The sequence below is a fragment of the Buteo buteo genome, chromosome Z (assembly GCF_964188355.1).
Source record: "Buteo buteo chromosome Z, bButBut1.hap1.1, whole genome shotgun sequence".
In the NCBI taxonomy this organism is placed as follows: domain Eukaryota; kingdom Metazoa; phylum Chordata; class Aves; order Accipitriformes; family Accipitridae; genus Buteo; species Buteo buteo.
In genome coordinates, this window is record NC_134204.1 from 39,199,410 (window position 1) to 39,220,186 (window position 20,777).

At 39.0% G+C, this 20,777-nt stretch overlaps 1 protein-coding gene across 2 annotated transcripts in view; it reads right to left on the reverse strand.

Moving 5' to 3' along the window:
- PIP5K1B (phosphatidylinositol-4-phosphate 5-kinase type 1 beta) overlaps window positions 1-20,777 on the reverse strand; it is a 124,376-nt gene that overhangs the window by 92,612 nt on the left and 10,987 nt on the right. The window lies entirely within an intron of this gene.

Here is a 20,777-nt window from a genome sequence, read left to right on the forward strand (position 1 = left end):
TGTCAAGAACTGATATGTCAAACAGAGGGAGCCATGAGCAATCACAAAACTTAATTAAATGTTTGATGAATTTACGATCTTCTTGAGAGGGGACAAGCAGAGGCCTTGCTTGAATAGATAGGGTTGGAAAAGATAAGAACTCCTGCCTTTGTTCTCGTCCTTGTAGATAATTTAGCTTAAACTAGCCATATGGTTTTACATCACTAATGAAAACGTAGATAATAAGAGCACTAACAAGCATTTTATAGGGACTAACATGCATTCTTTAGGATAAGATGTATCAAAACATGTAAAGGACCATACTGTGCATAATCACCTGAGGAGGGTCAGGTAGCAGACAAGTGAGGAAGACTAAGGAAGACCACCAGAGGACTCCTGAAGGCCACTAGAGACCTTCAATGCATCTGCTTAAAGGACATTTGCATATGCTAATAGTTTCCTGAAAAACTAATGAATATGTATAATATTTATTGGAAATCTAGTGAATATGTATGTAGAGCATATACTTAACCTGCACAATTAGACCTGACGGTGTGCAAGTTAGGAGGAGCGATCCGCCTTGCACCCAGTGCTGTAATAAACATACCTGCTTTCTAACTCCCTGTGAGTTGTAGAGTTTGTTTCCGTGCATGTATTGGTTTTATGTGGCAAGGTTTTGGTAGCGGGGGTGGTTACAGGGGTGGCTTCTGTAAGAAGCTGCTGGAAGCTTCTCCTGTGTTCGAGAGAGAGAGCGAGCCCATACCAGCCGGCTCTGAGACGGACCCGCCGCCGGCCAAGGCCGAGCCAATCAGTGATAGTGGTAACGCCTCCGTGATAACATTTTTAAGAAGAAAAAAAAGTTGGGAGAGTGAGAAACAGCTGCGGGAGAGAGGAGTGAGAACATGTAAGAGAAACAAGCCTGCGGACACCAAGGTCAGTGAAGAAGGAGGGGGAGGAGGTGCTCCAGGCGCCGGAGTGGAGATTCCCCTGCAGCCCGTGGTGAAGACCCTGGTGAGGCAGGCTGTCCCCCTGCAGCCCAGGGAGGTCCACAGTGGAGCAGATATCCACCTGCAGCCCGGGGAGGACCCCACGCCGGAGCAGGTGGGTTCCCGAAGGAGGCTGTGACCCCGTGGGAACCCCGCGCTGGAGCAGGTTCCTGGCAGGACCTGAGGATCTGCGGAGAGAGGAGCCCGTGGAGCAGGTTGTCTGGCAGGACTTGTGACCCTGTGGGGGACCCACGCTGGAGCAGTGTGCTCCTGAAGGACTGCATGCCGTGGAAGGGACCCATGCTGGAGCAGTTTGCGAAGAACTGCAGCCCGTGGGAATGGCCCACGTTGGAGAAGTTCGTGGAGGACTGACCCCGTGGGTGGGACCCCACGCTGGAGCGGGGAAGAGTGTGATCAGCCCTCACCCTGAGGAGGTGAAGCGGCAGAAAATAACGTGTGATGACCGTAAACCCCATCCCTGTCCCCCTTGTGCCGCTGGGGGGGCTTGGTGGAGAAATCCGGGAGTGAAGTTGTGCCCGGGAAGAAGGGAGGGGTGGTGGGAAGGTGTTCTGAGATTTCGTTTTATTTCTCATTACCTTACTCTGGTTGATCTGTAATAAATTGAGCTAATTTTCCCTAAGCTGAGTCTGTTTTGCCCGTGACGGTAATCAGTGAATGATCTCTCCTGTCCTTATCTCGACCCACAAGCTTTATGTTATATATTTCTCTCCCCTGTCCAGCTGAGGATGGGGGAGTGATAGAACGGCTTTGGTGGGCACCTGGCGTCCAGCCAGGGTCAACCCATCACAGTGCATCAGAGGAAATCCATCAACACATACTCATTAATGAAAAACTACTCTCTAAGTACTTGTCCTCTTGTGATCCCCTCCCTTCCCACTTCCAGTGCCCCAAAACCATTAATGGTATTCTTGCAGCTACTGGAGAGTAGCTCCAAGATCAAAAGGTACTAATAAAGCTAACTCCCCTACTTTCTTGGGATGATCAAGACTGGACCTCACACCTTCTTAGGCACTGAACAAACTTCTCTTGCAGATGATGCATTTATAAAGTCTCCCTCCCATCTGGATTCTCTGCCACCTAGTACGATATGTACACCAGCACCGGTTTTCCCAGTTAGATACCAACTCGCCTTGTCTATTTTTTCATGAAACTTGCTGGTACTCTGGACCACTGTCAAATTTAGTTGACAGATTTAGGTCAACCAAAACTGGCAACAGCTTTCCTCTTCCCTCTCCAGTAGAATTTGAACAGTAGGATTATTTATAAGATTATTTGTAAAGGAAAGGGCTTGGGACACACAAAACATCCTCAGACACATATATAAATTGCATACATACATCTTGTTTCCATAGGAAATCAAGTTACAAATACCAGCATACTTCTGGGTGTCCCTGGGAACAGGAACTGAAGAAGGGACCTCAGAGGTTTTTTGCGTTGCATTATTTTCAGAACACTCAGGAGGCAGTTGAATTGTTAACATCAGGTGAAAAGTATGACCTAAATTGATTTTATTCTATTTTAGCTTCTTTACAGAGCTTTTCTTTATGCTTTAAAACAATGCTAACTATTATTTTCATTATTTAATTGCATTCATTCTGAGGTGACCAGACAATGCAGAGTGGTATTTAAGAACCTGGAAGCATTGCCAGGCAGCGTGCCAATAAGGAGATGTAAACAACTGAAAGGAAGCATAATTTGGTGTAGAGCACAGAGTAAGAAAAGAGGCAATATATGAAACATTCTACAGCTATCTCAACACTCATCACAAGTTAACCCCAGCTCCAAAAACCTTATGTCTTTTAATGTCAGTGAACATTCTTTGTACATGAGTGTCTGGACAGTTACATAGCCCTCAAGTAGAAATTGAGGTAATGTATGTGGCCACTCAGTTATAAAATAATAGAAATACAGTTCAGCTATTTATTTTTCTTTTTTTTTATCCTCTTCCTCCTTGGTTTTGGGAGGTTTTTTTGTTTGTTTTTTTTTTGGGGGGGGGGATGTTTGGTTTTTTTAGTAATATCCCAGACATTAGTCTGTGGAATGGATTCACTTCTTTATAGCAGAAGTCACGTAGCCATCTAAGATCAAACATACCTTTACGCCCCCATACCTGTGTCCTGGTTTCAGCTTGGACAGAGTTAACTGTCTTCCTAGTAGCTGGTACAGTGCTATGTTTTGAGTTCAGTATGAGAAGAATGTTGATAACACTGATGTTTTCAGTTGTTGCTCAGTAGTGTTTAGTCTAAAGTCGAGGATTTTTCAGCTTCTCAAGCCCAGACAGTGAGAAAGCTGGAGGGGCACAAGAAGTTGGCACAGGACACAGCCAGGGCACCTGACCCAAACTGGTAAACGGGGTATTCCATACCATGGGACGTCACATCTAGTATAGGAACTGGGGGGAGTGGGGGCAGGGGGAATCACTTCTTGGGGATTAACCGGGTGTCAATCCGTGGGTGGTGAGCAATTGCACTGTGCATCATTTGTATATTCCAATCCTTTTATCATTACTGCTGTCACTTTATCAGTGTTATCATTATCATTATTAGTTTCTTCTTTTTATATTCTATTAAACTGTTCTTATCTCAACCCATGAGCTTTACTTCTTTTCCTGATTTTCTCCCCCATCCTACTGGGTGGCGGGGAAGTGAGTGAGTGGCTGTGTGGTGCTTAGTTGCTGGCTGGGGTTAAACCATGACAACCTGAAACATCCAAGGAGTAAAAGCTAGTATATATTTTTAAACCAACATATCCTAAGAACAAAGTCAATGTTTACATATTACAATGCACTAGACAATCATTAGAAATTCTGACAAAGCTTCAATTCTGAAAAATTATTTTTTCCTCCATGAGTTTTCAAATTCAGAACTTCAATCCGAGAGTCTTTAATCTATGTGATTCCTGTAATGCCTGTTAGCCTATTTAACCTCTAGTGTCAACTGCTGTGACATCTGCTCTTCCCAGAAGTGCTGAAGGATCTCTTACATCTTTCCAGACTGTGAAAGCAGAGCAAACTTTTTACTGCACTGTAGATACCACTGATTTATCCTGCTAAAAAAAAAAATTTTAAAAAAAAAACAAACCAACTATCTTTTCTGCCTATCTGGCAGAAAAAAAAAAAGTATGAATTGTAAAGAGGAGGGGGAAAAGAGTGAAGAAAAAAAGAATGGTTAGGTCTGTTACCTTTGCAAGTTCCCTCCGTCTCCAACTGGTTATGGAGGTTTTAAGAGTGATTGAAAGTCAAACCTTCTGGGTGAAATTTGCAACAGTACTGTTGTTGCATTGCTGAAAACTGGAAGAGCCTGGTCTTGCTAATTAATGCTAGGATGAAAAATTTCAGAGTGAACAGCTGCACTGAACTAAAAAAAGCAGATCAGAAATTGTAGAGCCTGTTATGCCCAGCAAAAAAAAAATTATTCCTAAGACAACCCTGCTCACATTGTCCAGTTTCAAGCCACAATTAACCTATAAATCTAATTACTTTTAAAAATTTTCCCTCAAAAATAAGAGAGAGGTAGAGATCACAAGTAGTACGCAAAGTGATGAAATTCACATCTACAGTAAAATGGAAAAAAATCTCCTCATGGTCTTCATGATAATGTCAGGGTAGCATAAAGGCTACAGAGAAAGCAGCAAGCAGAGAGCAGAGAGCATCACAAAACTGCCATTCAGACTGTTCACCTAGTCTAAGTCACCTCAGCTGTTCACACCACCTTTATTTACCTACCTTAACAACACACATTAGTTTCAGTGCCCTGCCAGATCTTTCAGGCTCTCAGTAACTAACGCAAGTACAATGCTAAGATTCTGATACCGTTTGATTTCTACAGTGATCCCCTATTTCCACAAATAAAGCACAGTATTTGATTTTTTTTTAAATAAAGTGATAATAGGAGTACCGATTTTTTTTTTTTTAGTTTGCAGGCTGAACTTGAAATGTATTTTATCAGTGTTATTTATAAACTATATAAGTTTATATTGCAATGCTCTGATTTACTGCAAGAAGTATCAGATCATCTACCCTCCTCCTTTAGCTTTCAGAAGGGGAAAACAAACAAACAAAAAGGTAGAAATTAGCAAGTATCACCTCCATCAAAGTTTACAAATACTCAGAATACAGTTTGATTACCCTGGAGATTTGACAACTTACAGGAGTTCTGCCCTCCTCCATTTAAAGTGGTACTCCTAGTTCTCTGAGGCAAAACGGACTACTCTACAACTGTAATATCCAGAGTCACAGAAACAGCCACAACAATAGTAGATGCTATAGCTATGTATTTTATTTTCTGTAACAAACCACATTCTTTGTTTTGAAAATAATCTGCTGTGATTTTTCAGATGAAAACCTGCTTATAACAAAGGAAATAGAACGGCAAATTCATTAAAGGAATCAAAGTTTAGAAGTCCTTGGAAACATAGCATACTGTGCTCTTCCAGCAAAATACATCCCATTCCATATGTCAATTCTGTATTTTTAAATTCTGCATCTCACAGGTGACTTGAAAGCCCTCTAGAAGAGGTGGTTTGTTCCCCCCGCCATGAATTTCCAAATTCAGAGCTTCATTCTGAGAGTCTTAAATCTATCTTATTCCTCTACTGCCTATTAGTCTATTTAACTGTGTCTTCTGCTTTTCCCAGAAGCACCGAAGGATCTCTTAACATCTTTCCAAACACCAACTGTAAAAGCAGAGCAAACTTTCTACTGCATAGTAGATGGTGTTCATGTATTAAGAACCACGGGACTTTTTCAAATCATGATCCCAGACCAGCAATCAGAAAGAACAAACATTTGATCCCTGACAGAACTGACGTCACATTGTGTATTTTGCAGAAACTGGTAACAGGCCCTCCTTTTACAAAGTGAAATGGCCTTACTAATTTCTCACTATTTTGTAGCAAACTGAAAGCATATAAAGTAGAAAGGCATATTTGTACATAGCCAAAGAAGACTTCCCAATTGACACTTAGATTTTCATAACTGAGATTTCATGTGCCAACAACAGTAGCTTTTAGAAGACTAGCAATCTTTCTGTAAAGCCAACTGGAATTACAAATGAATAAAAATTGTCAGGATGGGGTTTTCTCTGAAACAAGTGAAAGAAGATAACATCTGCACACTATATACAACTGCAAGAGAAGAAAATAGAAGTTACAGTAGTAACACAGTGAAGGGCACAGGTAGAAGACATTGCAGAGTCCAGAATCGGAGCTCTGCTTCTTTACTTTGGCAACTTTGATATGGCAATGGTCCTAATGTTACTAACACATACCAGACATTGCACTTTGAGCTAACACCACTACATAATGCATGTTGTCCAATAAAATACTGCAGCATGTTGGGACAAATGGTTGATTAAGAAAGCAAAAAGCACAATCAGAGGGAAAATACTTCTACCCTTGCCTTTGACAGTACATAGAAACTTGAATGGCAGGGATCACATAACACAGTGGTCATGATTTTTGGAAGGAAAGTGAGGTAAGCTGGATAGCTCACATAATCAGGAGGTAAGATCCAAGGGGACTGAATTCTCAAACAAGGGGAACAGGAGGTCAGTGGAAGTGTTACTTATTTTCTGAAGGAATGACACAAACAGAGGTGCAAACAATCCCACCTTACTGGGCGGGGAATATATACAAAAGAGGGATTTGGTCAAACCAACAACTTTAATGATCTGAAACTCCAGAAAGAATCATACAAAAAAATGGAAAATTGGTCAAACAGATAAGGCTAAGTATAAAAAGCAGAGAGAACACACAAGATCAAAGGCAGAAAAGCACAGAACAAATTACTTTGATGAGAAATGTGTATGAAACAACAAGAACTTCACAGCAGTCATAATGCTCTATTTTGAGACCTTTATCTTTCCTCTACTCATCCACCTTTTCCCACCACACTAGAAGGTCAGCCACACTATATTTTTCTTCACCAACTCAAAATTGCTACACAAAGATAACTTTACAACAGAAGCACATAATGAAGAAAGATAATATAAATTATTTGCTTAGAAGAACATTCAAAAAAAGATTGTTGAGTGGACAACACACAAAAACTGTGGTTCAAATAATTCACATGCACTAAAACAGATGGCATAATTTGTTTATCAGTTCTCCACAGGCAACTTGTAAGTGAAATACCACTGGGAATTATTCAGCCCATTACCGTGTTAGCATGTAATCAATCACAACAAAGTTTGCAGAAGGATATGCTGTGGAAACACTGAGCTAAATGCTGGAGTGGATTATCATGATCTTCAAATTCTCTATGCTTTCTTACCCTGGGTTCTGCAAGTATAAATTTTCTACATATAGCTTTTACTGAATGCTGGCTAAGTTAAGATTTTCAGCAGCCAGTTTATCTAAGAAATTCAAGTCTTTAAAATCCCATTGTTGTCTCTATTTGAGGGCCCTTCTGCACAGGTGCAAAAAGATAGTTGAAGAGTGAACAGACTACCTTAGAGGACGTGACAGGCAATATATTGAGATTTTTTTACAGATTAGAGTTTTAAATGTTGTTGGTATTGTCTTGAAGAAGGGAAAGGTCTGGATACCCTGTCACGATTCCTCCTAGTTTCCATAATATCACCATGTGTCGCTCAGGCTGTGTATCTGCAACAATTTCAGTTGATCCAGGCTGGTGTTGCTAGGGTCCTGCCTTCCAAGCATGCATTTGCCAGCATCCTTACCATGGTGCCAGTGCTCCTCAGGCTCCAGGAGAACTCACCTAGACAATTAAACTAACAAAAAAGTAACCTACCAAAGAATATTAATCATAATGAAATTCCTTACAATGGCAAGCACAGCTTTTACATGGTCTCCCCTGAGATCAGGAAGAAACTTGGGAGGGGATGAGGAAGGTAATGCAACATGCCAGTCCTTTGGCCCATGTTGAATGAGAGATCCATTGTCTCAGTTGTTTCAATCACTCACATACATTTGCATAACCTCAGAGTTGCAAGTCCATTTGTGACAAAACCAGGAAGAAAGACTGAGAGACAGATGGAGAGAATTGTTAGCAGCAGTGCCCAGTGGGCTGGGCAACAGCACCAGAACTAAGCTTAAGATTAGCTTAGGGGAAATATCTACAGTAACACATGGCTAAGGTTAGGTTCACTAATGTGTATTTAAACAGCAACTTGTTTTTCAGGTGGCTAGCTTGTGTGAAAAATAAGGTCACTCAGGAACGGATACAGATGACTGATGCAAGCGCTAAATTTGAAAGATATGACTAAATTCATATGAAAGACACTTTAAGTTACTCTACCGAATAATAAAATCTATTATGACTAATTAAACCCCCCCATATTTTCCTTCAGGAAAGTTAAAACTGCAATTAGTAGAAGCTTTCCTTGGACCCCTCCAACTTAATTTTAGTTATAATTTAACAGAAAGCTCACTTTATTCTTGAAGTTTGTTTTTAAAATACTCTCTTGTATCATTCTCAGCACAGAGCAACTCCTACATCATCAAAATTCCTTTGATTATATTAAGAGCTCTCCATTTCCTATAGAGCAAAAGTTCCTCAGAAAGCATTCCCAAATCTCCTGCAAAGCTACGGAAAGGGACACCATTATCCCATTTTATGAAACACCCTATAAAGCACAAAAGCTGGAGTCTTCTTGGTTTAAACAAGCTTTCCAACATGTTTCTATTTAAACTACATACAAAGCTTCAAGGGAGAAAAAACCAATCTCAGAAGCTGCATCAGAGAAGAGTAGTTCAAAAACCAAGAGTAATGCAATAAAATAAAGTTCCGAAACCAATAAAGGAAAGAACTGCTCAGCATGTAAGGTAATAGCTGCTATTTGTTCCTAGCTTCTGTCTAGTTGTCATCAAACTGAGACAGACATTTTACAGCCACTGGAGTGGAATTGCACCACTAAGCACACCAATAGAACTGCTAGTATTTTTAAAGTTATTCCATTTTCCAACCATGTGGCTGCTTAAATGTAAAGGTTACTACTGCCCTTATAAGGAACCATATGCTTCTGTTCTCCAAGTCAGTCTTCAATGGGCAGAGAAGACAGAGCAACTGACTACTTTTTTGCCTGATAGCAGCCTGACAGTATACTGAATTTGGCACTCATGTGAAATTATGATTATACTTGTAGTGTACTTTAAGAAACAAAACCACATCAGCATACATACCTATTCTACTGACATTAAGGAACATGAGGTATATCTTGGGAAGAAATATGTACAACTGCTTTAAGGTATGGAAACCTAGCCACAAAATTTTTAAATGGCGATACAAAAGTTTTCAAATAACCATTTTTAAGTAGTTATTTACTGCCAAATGAAGTAAGCAAATTGTTTTCCAACAGTCTTTCACCTGCCAAACAAAATTAAAAAACCTGTCCCTGACCATTTTTGGCAGCAAGGAAGTAAAATGAAGTCATTACTAAATATTTTTGCCAGTTCCGAAACACTCCATTATTTTTTAGATGTGATTTATACTCCACATTAATTGCACCAATATGAACATTTTTGTATTAAAAAAATGCAAGTTCATAAACAATATATAAGCACCACCACAGTCTTCCTCCCCAGGAAATTCTCTGCAAATGGCTAGCTGTTGGGTTTTTTTTTTAAATAACCTAGGTGGAAATATTATGGGAAAATTAAAAATCTTAAGCTATCATTATAAGCAAAGGATACATCTGCACATAAATTAGCTTTTTCAATTAAAAAAAAAGATAGTGAACACAATGATAATGGGACTTAAAACAAAGAGGAGACAGTTCTCCTCCAGCAACAAGAGCAAGCAGTGGGTGAGCACTTTGTAGCAGAATCATACACTGCCTGACACCACTGAATTTTAAAGAGAACAGACCAGAACCTGTCAGCTCTTCCAAGGAAAATGAGTGCGAGTTTTCCCACAAATGAAAGAGGTCTCTGAATTCTTGAGAGGCCCAAATAACAATCTCCCTCCTTCACACAAAAGCCCTCTGAAAGACTATCTACACCTCTCAATGCATCATTATAACTGGGTTAGAAGGATCATTATGACTAGGTTAGAAAAGGCATACAGTATTATCTGTAAGTCAGTTAATGGCCCACACCATGGTTTTCAAAAGGAATAATACAGCTTTCAGCATTTGGAAAGGAAAAAAACATTAATTACACTTTTTGCCTAATGCATACTGTTGTATGAAACATTAACTAGAAAGAGAATAAAATTCCAACAGGATAAAATATAGTCACTGTCTATGAATATTATAAAGTTTCCATAAACTAAAGTGAAAAAAAAATCAATTAAATCAATATGTTCTCACAGGAACAGAGTGTTCTTATGATTTAAAATACACAATGTGATACTCCACTTTCTGATATGCCTTACCCGGCATTAATCAGCTGGAATGTCCAATTAAATAAATTAAATACCTTTTTCAGCCTATGATTTTACTGGTTACTGGGTTGTTATTTTTTTTAGACTGAGGTGACATAAATCAGTATGCTGAACGACACATATGTTTAAATATCTGTTAAATGTATTAATAGAAAATTGCCTTTCAATAGTTGCTGTTTGCTATATGCACTCACTACCCCCTGACCCTCTCGGGTTTGTGTCTTGTTCCCAGGAATAAGCAGCCTGACAATTAGCTAGGTAAGAGAAAAGGGGTTCTCATTAATATTTTGGACTAGCTAGCTATGTTTTAACTTTATAGCAAACAAAGAGCCTGGTCTTCAGTTTTGCTTGCAATATGGTACCATTATAAGAACACTAAACTGCAGCCCTGCACTAGTTACTAAGGACCACGAAATAAAGGGTAAGAAAATAGTGAGACAAATAAGAGCCAGCCAGGCTACCTTGCATGCTTACCACTCCTCATCATTCTAGCAGTACGGATGGCCACAGGACAGACACAGATGGCCCCTTCATTGCACGAGCAGGTGCAGCAGCAGGTCACAAAAATGGTGACGGTGGTGTTAATGGTTTTCTTTCAGAGCACTGTATTATCCAAATGCTTGTAAGAGAAGGCCATTAGTTTAAGAAGCAGATTATGAGATCAGCTAAAAATCTTTACCAAGGTGCTCTGGCTGGGGTGTTTGTGTGTGTGTGCAAGTTAGTGCATGCACATGTGACAGAGTGACAGAGTGGAAGGCTAGACACTGTAAGATGCCTCACAAGGGCAGACTGAAGGCGCTGCACCACATGAAAAAAAGCTGCTGTTAACCAGCAGTGGCTAACGTCGGTCTGGCATAAAAGCCAGAAAAACTGGACAATATCCATACCTCCTTTCAAAGCAAATGGCTTTCAGCAGAAAGCACTGGTTTGGAGATTCAGGTCTAAGCTTGCGTTTTTGCTCAAGAGGATGAAGCAGTTGCTGCACTGATGCTAAGTGAGGCTATGATGGACAAAGACACACAGCCTTAACCCAGCAGCTGATGGCAAACGACTTTCCCCTCACAGGGGTAAAGCAGAAGTCCTGCAAATGCTTTTTGGTAGACACTTCACTTGGGAGTTTCTCCAAATCATGGAAGTGATAATGAGGTCTTCTAATTAAATAACCGTTGATTACTTGCTCTACCAAACAATTTGCCTCTGTTGGTACACCTGCCTCTGAACAACCTCTTATATCAATAGGCCCAGCAGGTCCCAAACTCACCCAAAGTGGTCTCTGCACATGTTTGAAAGGATCTCCTTTCATACTACCAAGTTTAAGGTAGAGGAGTACTCTGCATAACAGATACAGCTTCCAAGAGCTGACAGGTATCAGGGTGGGTGGATGGAAAAGGAATCTATAGGTGTATTTCATACCTATAAGGCATGTATGCCTGTGAGGCTGTGCACCCTTCTTTGCTCAGAAAGCAGCCAAGGCTATTGAAACTCAGTCTCTCTGGGCTAGCCTTCACTTCGCTCATTTCCTTTGCTGTGTTTATGTCCTCACAGCAGGAAGAAAACTGAAACTAGCTGAAAAGCGTACTTTGGTTCACTTTGAAGACTTTCATGCATAGAGCAGACAGGAAGGGTGCAAGTGAACACAGTGAGCAATTTGGGATGGGGAACAAAGAAAAAAGAGAACAGGCAAGAAAGGGAGAAACTCAGCAAGAGATTGTGCACAGTTGAACTGGGAGGACTAGGAAGCAATAGTGGATGAAGAGCAAGGGAGCCAAAGTAGAAGGGAATACATGGATAGGAAGGGCCTTCTGCTTTGGTCTATTAAAAAACGGGCATTCAGTCCACTAACTTTGAATAGTCAAAAGGATACTCAGGGGAGGGGAAAAAAAAAATTTAAAAGTCAATAAACAGCTGGTAGTATAAAGTTATGTTGTAGGGTAGAGAGCAAAGAAAACAAACTTGACTTTTATCCCCAGGACAATACAAGTATTTTTGTCCCAACATACAGAAAGGTCAGTTCACTGTGAAGCACAGGTACATACATTTATCTCACAGAAAGGGCTTGAGGTATTCAGTCCTGCCCCATTTGCCTGTTATCAGGCGACTACTACCTATACAATACAAAATGGCATCAATCCATGGTCAAGATCAAGAAGACACATCGAAACAAACCAACCAGCCAAACTCAAAGTGCAGTAGAGCTTAGCTGCAGATGCAACCATTCTAACTTGCTCCTGTGCTGCAGGAAAGCTTCAGGAGATGTATCCGCAAAGGACCACTGGAGGGGGCCTGTGCAAACAATCCAGAATTGGCTTGTGCCAGTGACCCTCGTATGGGTCAGCAGCCCTCAGCACCTTGCTGAAGTAAATCACATTTGCTTTTATCAAGCTACTGTGAAAAGAAAGGATTGCCCTGCCTTGGCTTCATCACTTTCAGATATTTACCATGAACTATTATTAGGTGGACCACAAAATACAGACAGAAATTTATCCTTCACATGCAGTGAAAAATTATACATATATCTATACACACACACACACACACACACACACTTCTTTTCATATTTTCCTCTGCTACTTGGTACCAACCTGCAGCTGGTGTACCTGTGTGAGATGTGATTTTTATTACCCTTAACTGTGCACATCAGTGCATAACATTGTGATCCCAAACTCTGAAACAGGATTTTTAGTTATACCGCATAACAAGCTCAGTGCTGTTAGGAAAAAGGGTTGGAGTTTTATACAGCCAAAACAGAGAAAAATCAGTCCTACACACCTCTCAAAAAGTTTGGAGTCTTTATTAACTCTTCACACCTCTGCTAACTATCAACACTCCTAATCTTCTTTCAGTAGGCATCTGAGTATCCCTGGCTTGAAGACAACCACTTTATATCCTTTTCTGCTGTCATTTCTTTAATTAAGGAAAAAACAAAACAAAACAAAACACCACCATATACATGCATCTTTTAGCCACTGCATAGGTTGATGCATCTCTGTGAGGAATACATTGAGCACAGCAATATTTGTAAATGGATCCATCTAAACTATTACCTGTATGCGTAATTTTGGCTAAACCAGAAGCAATCATACTAAGAATTCTGGTACCAGGAAATCAGAGCAAAAGGAGATAATGTTTCAGCTCTATAGCTTAATAACCAGATGAAACCTTTACAAAAGCAAACAAATATACTGAAGAATTCAGCAAGATACTAAACACTACTTTGACTTTTTGCAGTATATGCTGTCAATATTGGGAAACATCCTCCTGCACTTTTATTTCAAATATATTGATCTTTTAGTAGCAGATGCTGGTAAAGCATATTTTAAAACCTTGTCAAGCAACTAAGGTTGCATTACTGTCCATATTTGTGATGAGCCTCCAAATGGTGTTTTACCATGCAAACCAGATAGAATTGGAAGGCTAGGTGCACACTGTTCTGTAGCAGAAAGTAACATCTGCATGCAGAAAAGAGTTTTTGCTTGCATATTCTCTGTGGGGGATAATTTGATGGTTACAAAAGGAACCTTTGAGCTAAAGGAAGCAGTCAAAGGAGCAAGATGTGAACCTGTACTTAGCTTGCAAAAGTTCTGTGTTGCACTGTTCTTGCAAAGTCAACAAAGACATGTGTTTCAGCTCCTTTCCTACCTCCATTACCAGAGGCCAAAATTAGCCTCACAGGGATGAGAAGCACAATCACAATACACCAGAAAAGGCTCAAATGAGTGAAGCTACTTCTGCAAGTGAAGTTACTTCTGCAACATGTTTTTTTGGTAATAGAGAGCCTTTACCACAGACATCTAGGCTTCACACGCCCTTTCTTTTCCTCTGTCATTACACTATGCAAAATACATCACAGATTAAAGACAACGGAGAATGTAAATGTTGCATGCATAGTGTTTTTCTTCTTCTAAGTCACATACAAGTTTAACTATAGGCCTTGAGATGGAAATACAGGACATCACTGCTGTGATTTACCTGCATTTACATCTAATGGCCAACAAATAGCATTCATGTGTGAATTTTAGTATAGCAGTTTATAACCACAGAAGGAGCCCACCTTTTGTATTTTTGCACAGACCTCAGTCACATGGTATCTGTTGCAAGGCCCAAACATGAAGCACCACACTCAACATGCAGTGCTTGAGGCCTCTGTTCCTTGTCCCACAGAAGAGGAGACACCATGCAGAAGTCTGAATTTTTCTCACAGTGCCTCATCCTGGACACAACGACCTAATTGCTAGCTACAAATACGTCATCGATCAGGTTTGTTCCTTCATGTGCTCATTGAAATTGTTAAAAGGTGATTTTTCAGAGTGCTATTTCCTATTCAACATCTGGACTATCTTGTAATTTCAACTGATCCACATTCCTGCTAGACATTTTCTAGCTTAATCTCCAAATTCCACCACTAAACTATATTAATGCTCTCAGGATAACTTGAAACACATTTGTTTATCCCGTTTTGCAGCTTGTTGTTATATAATTCTTATGAGGAAAACACGTACTTGATAATAAGGGAAAAAATACAGCATGATTTTTCCCCCACTCCCAACACTGTGTCAAATGAAATTCATTAATATTTTTGAACATAAAACCAGTCCATAAATACATTCTGAGTAGGCTTTTTGCAGAACACACCATTTTATCAGTGTTAAATTTGAGATGAGAGTCCAAGAAGTGCCTTTACAGCTTATTAAATCATCATTTGACTGTATGCTCCAGTACATGTGATCCTATATGAGCAAGCTTCATCACTATATTCTTACACTCTAACCTTGTCACTGCACACTTTTCCCAACAGTTTCCTCCCATCACTTGTCACCATGCATCATTGTTTCCATGGGCCTGTAATATTTGCAAAAATGCAATGATAATGTCAGGACTGACTAAGCGAATGACAAACAGTCCACATCCACTCCCTTGAGGTGTTTTTCTGGTCAACATTTATAAAATAAATAGGAACAATTTAAGTATCACAAGAGGTGGCTCAAAAATAAGAGAAGCAATATTGTTTCTGAAGAAACGTGTCTTCCTTAGTTCCTGCATCACTATGGCCTTAGTAAAATTACTGTGATTCTTAGCTGCTTGCAGAACCAGGCCCTGTTTAAAAAAAAATAAGTGGGAGTATCTATGTCACAAACTGAACAAAACTCTCACCTTTACTGCAATAGCTGCAGAAGTATCCACATAGAATAGGAACAGCAAAACTAATCCTAAAGAAACAATGAATATGAAACCACCCTGTCCCGAAAGTCCACAGTTCAGAGTGATCTAAAAGGGAAACTACTTGAATGTTTTTATTAGTTGTAAGTACAAAGACAGGCATAAACAAGAGATTTCCCTTTAATGAGAAATTCTCACACACTACGCCATCAATAGTTGCATCTTCGGATAAGAAACAGGTCCACCTCTTACGGGGAAACAGTCTATATTTTAGTTAGATAGCTAAGAACCTGGAGCCCACAGGACAAAACGATATGTCTAATCATGGAAGTAGAGAGTCTCTGACATCCTTATCTCCTTTGCAGAAGCATGTCCTAACACTCCTGCCACTTTCCTTATTCCTCACCTCCAAAAAATGGAAATTATGTACAAGCCACATTACTGCAAGGATCAGCTGTATTTTAAAAGTGTTATTATTGTTGCTATTGCCTGTTTTGATTTTGCTTTGGAAGAAATTGGACTGTCAAAATTAGGGCACATTCTGAACAACCCAGAATCACTGAATTCACAGCAGGCAGCTGATTTAACTACCCTGTTCTGCACCAGGACTTTAGCAGAATTGTGGTTTCATTCCTTCAGACTATTCCTTCAGACTCTTGTAAACATTTGTATAATGTGGAACAGCTGCAAAAATAATATCAGGACACCCCCCCGACTATGTGTGTTTGATAACTCTGTTGGTAAGTTTGAGAACAACTGCTTTACAGTTTTCTCCTCTTATTCTGATTTTTCAGATACCCATTTCTGCCTCCTCAATTGTTAAGATAGGAGTTTCAGCTGGGTTACCACTTATCATGCCATAGATGAGAGCAGCAATGAAGACAGCAGCACACTACCTTTCAAGCTTGGCTATTTATGTTAATGCATTATATTTTTTGAGCAGAAAAATCTTGCCATCTCCACAGGGTGCAATTTATCTGTTTTCCCATTTCAAGGAATTTTGTAATACTCATGAACTTAAAAACAATCCAAATAAAATGAGACAGGTAGTTGAAGATTGCTTCACTGTTCAACCAACATCCTTGTTTCTAACATCTATTTGATGGGGCATAAGCATCAGCAACTAGAATTTTAGGAGATGCTGCTACATCCCTGTACTCTCCAGAGAAACCAAGCCTCATAGATTGTATTTCAAAACACACTTTCCTAAACATGTATATTCAATCTGATTTTATTTGAACATACTTATATCAAAGTAACTGCATATCCTGGGGAACAGGTCATCAGTCACCCTTAAAATGGTGATTTTAAGATTCATTTAGTTTAGATTCATTTAAGATTCACTTAGAACTTGGAATGAGCTGTAATAAAAATATTTACATGAATTTTGTTCCAGTCACAAAGAAGGGATGGTTACAGCAAGTTTATGGCACTGAAAAAATGTTTACATTCACAAAAAGTAGTGAGAGGGGCATTGACATGATTAGAAGTGTTCTGGGAGAATCAGGCCTAAACATAAAGTAGTTCTTGAGTTCCCTTTACAACAAAAAGCACTATGATACCATGTAGTAGCTAATTATAGGCTACCTAGAACAACAGTAGAACATTTACATTTCATCAAATGTGATTTCATTAAAAGAAAAGAAAGATGTCAAGTTTGAAGTTGTGAACTTTCCACAGGCTTCTGTTATTTTTCACTCCATAATACATCGCTTTGTTGGTAAATGCATGTCTCAGTTTTGTTCCATTAGTTATTAAGAACACAGTAAAATAGTATCAGTTCAGTGTCTTCTAGCCTGACAAAATTCAGACCTCATGATTCTTTGTAAAAGTTACTTTTGTTATATATTTACGTATACATAAATAAAACTAGCATTTATTCTCATATATACACTGACCCTCTTCTCCCCCAATTTAGGGCATAAATAGTAAAAAGTCCAATGTATTTCACATTTAACAAAGGAGCCAGGCTATAGAGATCTTTGTAAATGTCATCTTAAACAAGTATATTATGCAAATCCAAGAGACTAAGGAAAACACAAAGAAAAACACAAGACAGGAGAAGTAGGTCCATCATGCCAGAAGATCACCTTGCTAGATAAAGAGCAGGCAGGTGACTTAGGGATGCACCTTGCTACAGTGCAGAAGAGCCAGAGAAAAAAAATCAAGGCTTAAACATGTTTGCCTGCACCTGGGATGCAACTTGCCCACTTTGCTTCATAGCTAAGAACAACTGAAAAGAGAATGCTTATTGGTTTCATGCCTGCACAGCAAAGACCTATTAATGCTTCAACAATGTGACGTGAAAGAGTATTTTTCAATTCTAGTGTCTGAATTGCACAAGTATGTAAGAATTCTAACTTGTTAACAAGAAGCTCTCTTCAATTACAACTTCAAGGAGGGCCTATGCACCTTATAAAACATGTTCTAGATTTCCTTGTAGCACTGGGACAAGTAGCAAGAGACAGAGTCAACCATGTGGATGACAGTACAGACACCTATAGCCTAAGCAACCTGTGAAGTTTCCACATTCAAAACTAGGAAATCATGCAAGATGTGTTCAAGTTCTTATAGGGTCAAAATTAAGACCTTGGTGGAGGGGGGAGAGGAAAACCTCCTTAATCATTCCTACCTTTTCAAAGAAAGTGTGGCTTGAAATTACCTCCTTGGCAGCCCTTTTTCCCCCTCCATAATGTAATTCAAGCCAGAAAAAACTATACCATAAGTATTCACAAACTTACTGTCATCACTTCCTTCTTACTAGAAACAAATTTGAATTTAAGAACATTGCTATTTAGAGCAGGCTTTCAAAAACATAGGAAAAGAGCATATGCTTCTCATCTCTGTAAAAGCATGTATTTAAGCCATAGGTAGGCATATTAGCCTGAAAGGAAATACACAAAGTGTAAACTCTACATGAGTCCAGAAGGCTCTTCTGAAGTAAGCTGAAGAATGTTTTTATACATGCATATACAATTTATATACATATATATATTACATATACTCTCTACATTATATATTACATATTATACAATTTTGTTATATTATGAAGATGTTATACATATGTATACAGTACATATATATACACACAGATAAAGGGTTATGAAATACAAACAATTTGTTGCTAACATGCAGTGACAAATGCAAAATATCCTCAACAGAACATAACATCAGAACTGTGAAATGGAAAAGTAATTTGTTCCCATATAACACTCATGCTAAAAAAGATGGATTTTTACTGAAAAGTAGTATCTAAAATGTTAGGAGACTAACATTTTTTTACTACATAATGAAGATACATTCTTACATATGAGAAGATATGTTCTAACAATATCTGAAATACAATGAGTATCAGAGCAAATACATTATTATATTTATTAAAATCATTGCATAATATGAATTATGAATCAGTGAATAACAGGTTGCTTCTCCAATGCTATAGCTGATGTTGGAAGTCTCTGACTTTTCATAAAAACTAATTGGGTTTAACTTAGTCTTACACTGTATTCAAAATCATTTACAATTTTACTGTGTGGCCCTGCAACTCAGTATTGGATCTGAGTAACTCCTGGCTTTCAAATCTTTGTATCTTTTATCACAGCAACTAAACAGACAAATTACTTTGTGTTGCATGTATTTAAGGCCTTGTTTAGCTGAACTTACTGTTGATTAATGGCATTCTTAGGCCGTATTGCTGAACAAAAGAAAAAATTCCTTGTCAATAGAAGGCATAAGGGCTCCAGTGCCAACCACTTTTCATGGACGAAGTCCAAATCAATCCAATTCTAGCTGAGCAGGAATGGGAATTTCTCTTCCCAGTGAAACTCAGATACCTGGGGATACAGTTTGCCCCTGTATACAGATTTTTAAAGAAGACCTTATTAATCATCTTTGGTGCTAACTCAGCGGAATGCAACACAGTGGAGATAAAATAATCTCACGCATACCATTCCCAGGCTACCTAGAGCAATACTCCTTGCACATTGGCTTTTGCTTACTGTTATCACCCACCTTTGTTATCTGCTATCAGTGCAACAAAGTTAAAAGTGGAACAAATGGTATTTTTCTCCCTCTACATTTAATAGCCATTGCACGCATCTGAAATGATAGTTCACTCTCTGAGGGTTTAGTCCACTGAAATGTTTGCTTTCACTGCAGTGAGCAGAACCAAGGCTACAAGAACCAGCCGCAGCTTGCTGAACTACTCACTTCCACATACCAGCTAGCTTTGATTCTTCAATAAAATGCGAAGTTGCATCAGGTGTGCTCTATAAAATTTGAGTTTGTAACTTTACATTTAATTTTAATGGCAAAGACACAGTATCCAGCAAACCTCATAGAAATTGTAAGAAAACCATCAAAGAATTTTATTTCTCCCTCATCCAAGTTTGCAACCTGCAACCCCCACCCTCCAGTACATTACTGACTTTGTAGATACATACTATATAGTATTTCTTGGAGTTTGCAAAGCCCTTTCTAAATATCATTTACAGTTGATAGAATTGGTGTTTATATTGAATATTTCTGAGGTCCCACAGAGACTCTGACCCTCCATCTCCCTGTGTCAAGAGCTGCTTCTTGTTTCAATTAGCAGAAGTACCACCAAAACACCCAAGTGAAAAATTGCTCCCAACCTTTTCAGCCTCAGCTTTGCTGTCTCTAAATCTAACAGTTCCCACTGTTTCAAATGTATTCTGCATAAAAACACATGATAAACAATACTAAATGAGCATGGCAAGCAAACATTGAAGTATTTAATGTGGTTGCTACTGCAACAAAGTTTTAACCCAAGCAGTTACTAAACTCCAGTCAGAGGTTCATCACTAACACCCCTTAGAGATCATTGCAAATGGGAAAATTAAGTCTCATTTTTCACTATGCCTACTTACTTACCCTCTCAAACTACTTCATAAAAATATGCATATTTCTAGCAGTTTTCATATAATTTGTGATGCTTTAGCACAATATTACAGTGTTGCAAACACTGAGAAGAATGTTTACATTTCAACAAACAAGTTAAAATCCTGAAATAAACTTACCATCCCTGTAATTAGACCTTAAGTTTCAAGTTAAATTCTTTCTGCTTTGAAGTTCTATGTAAAAATGAAGACATTGCTCAATAGCAGCCAACAAAAATATCCTAAGGCACCTTTTGTTTTTAACTCAACTTTTATGAGCCACACTTCTCATCATGCATTTTATCATCATTTGCAGGTATAACACAGAAAAACTAAATTCTTCTACTAATGTCATGCTGTGACCAAAAAAACCCCAAACCCAAGTAAACCACT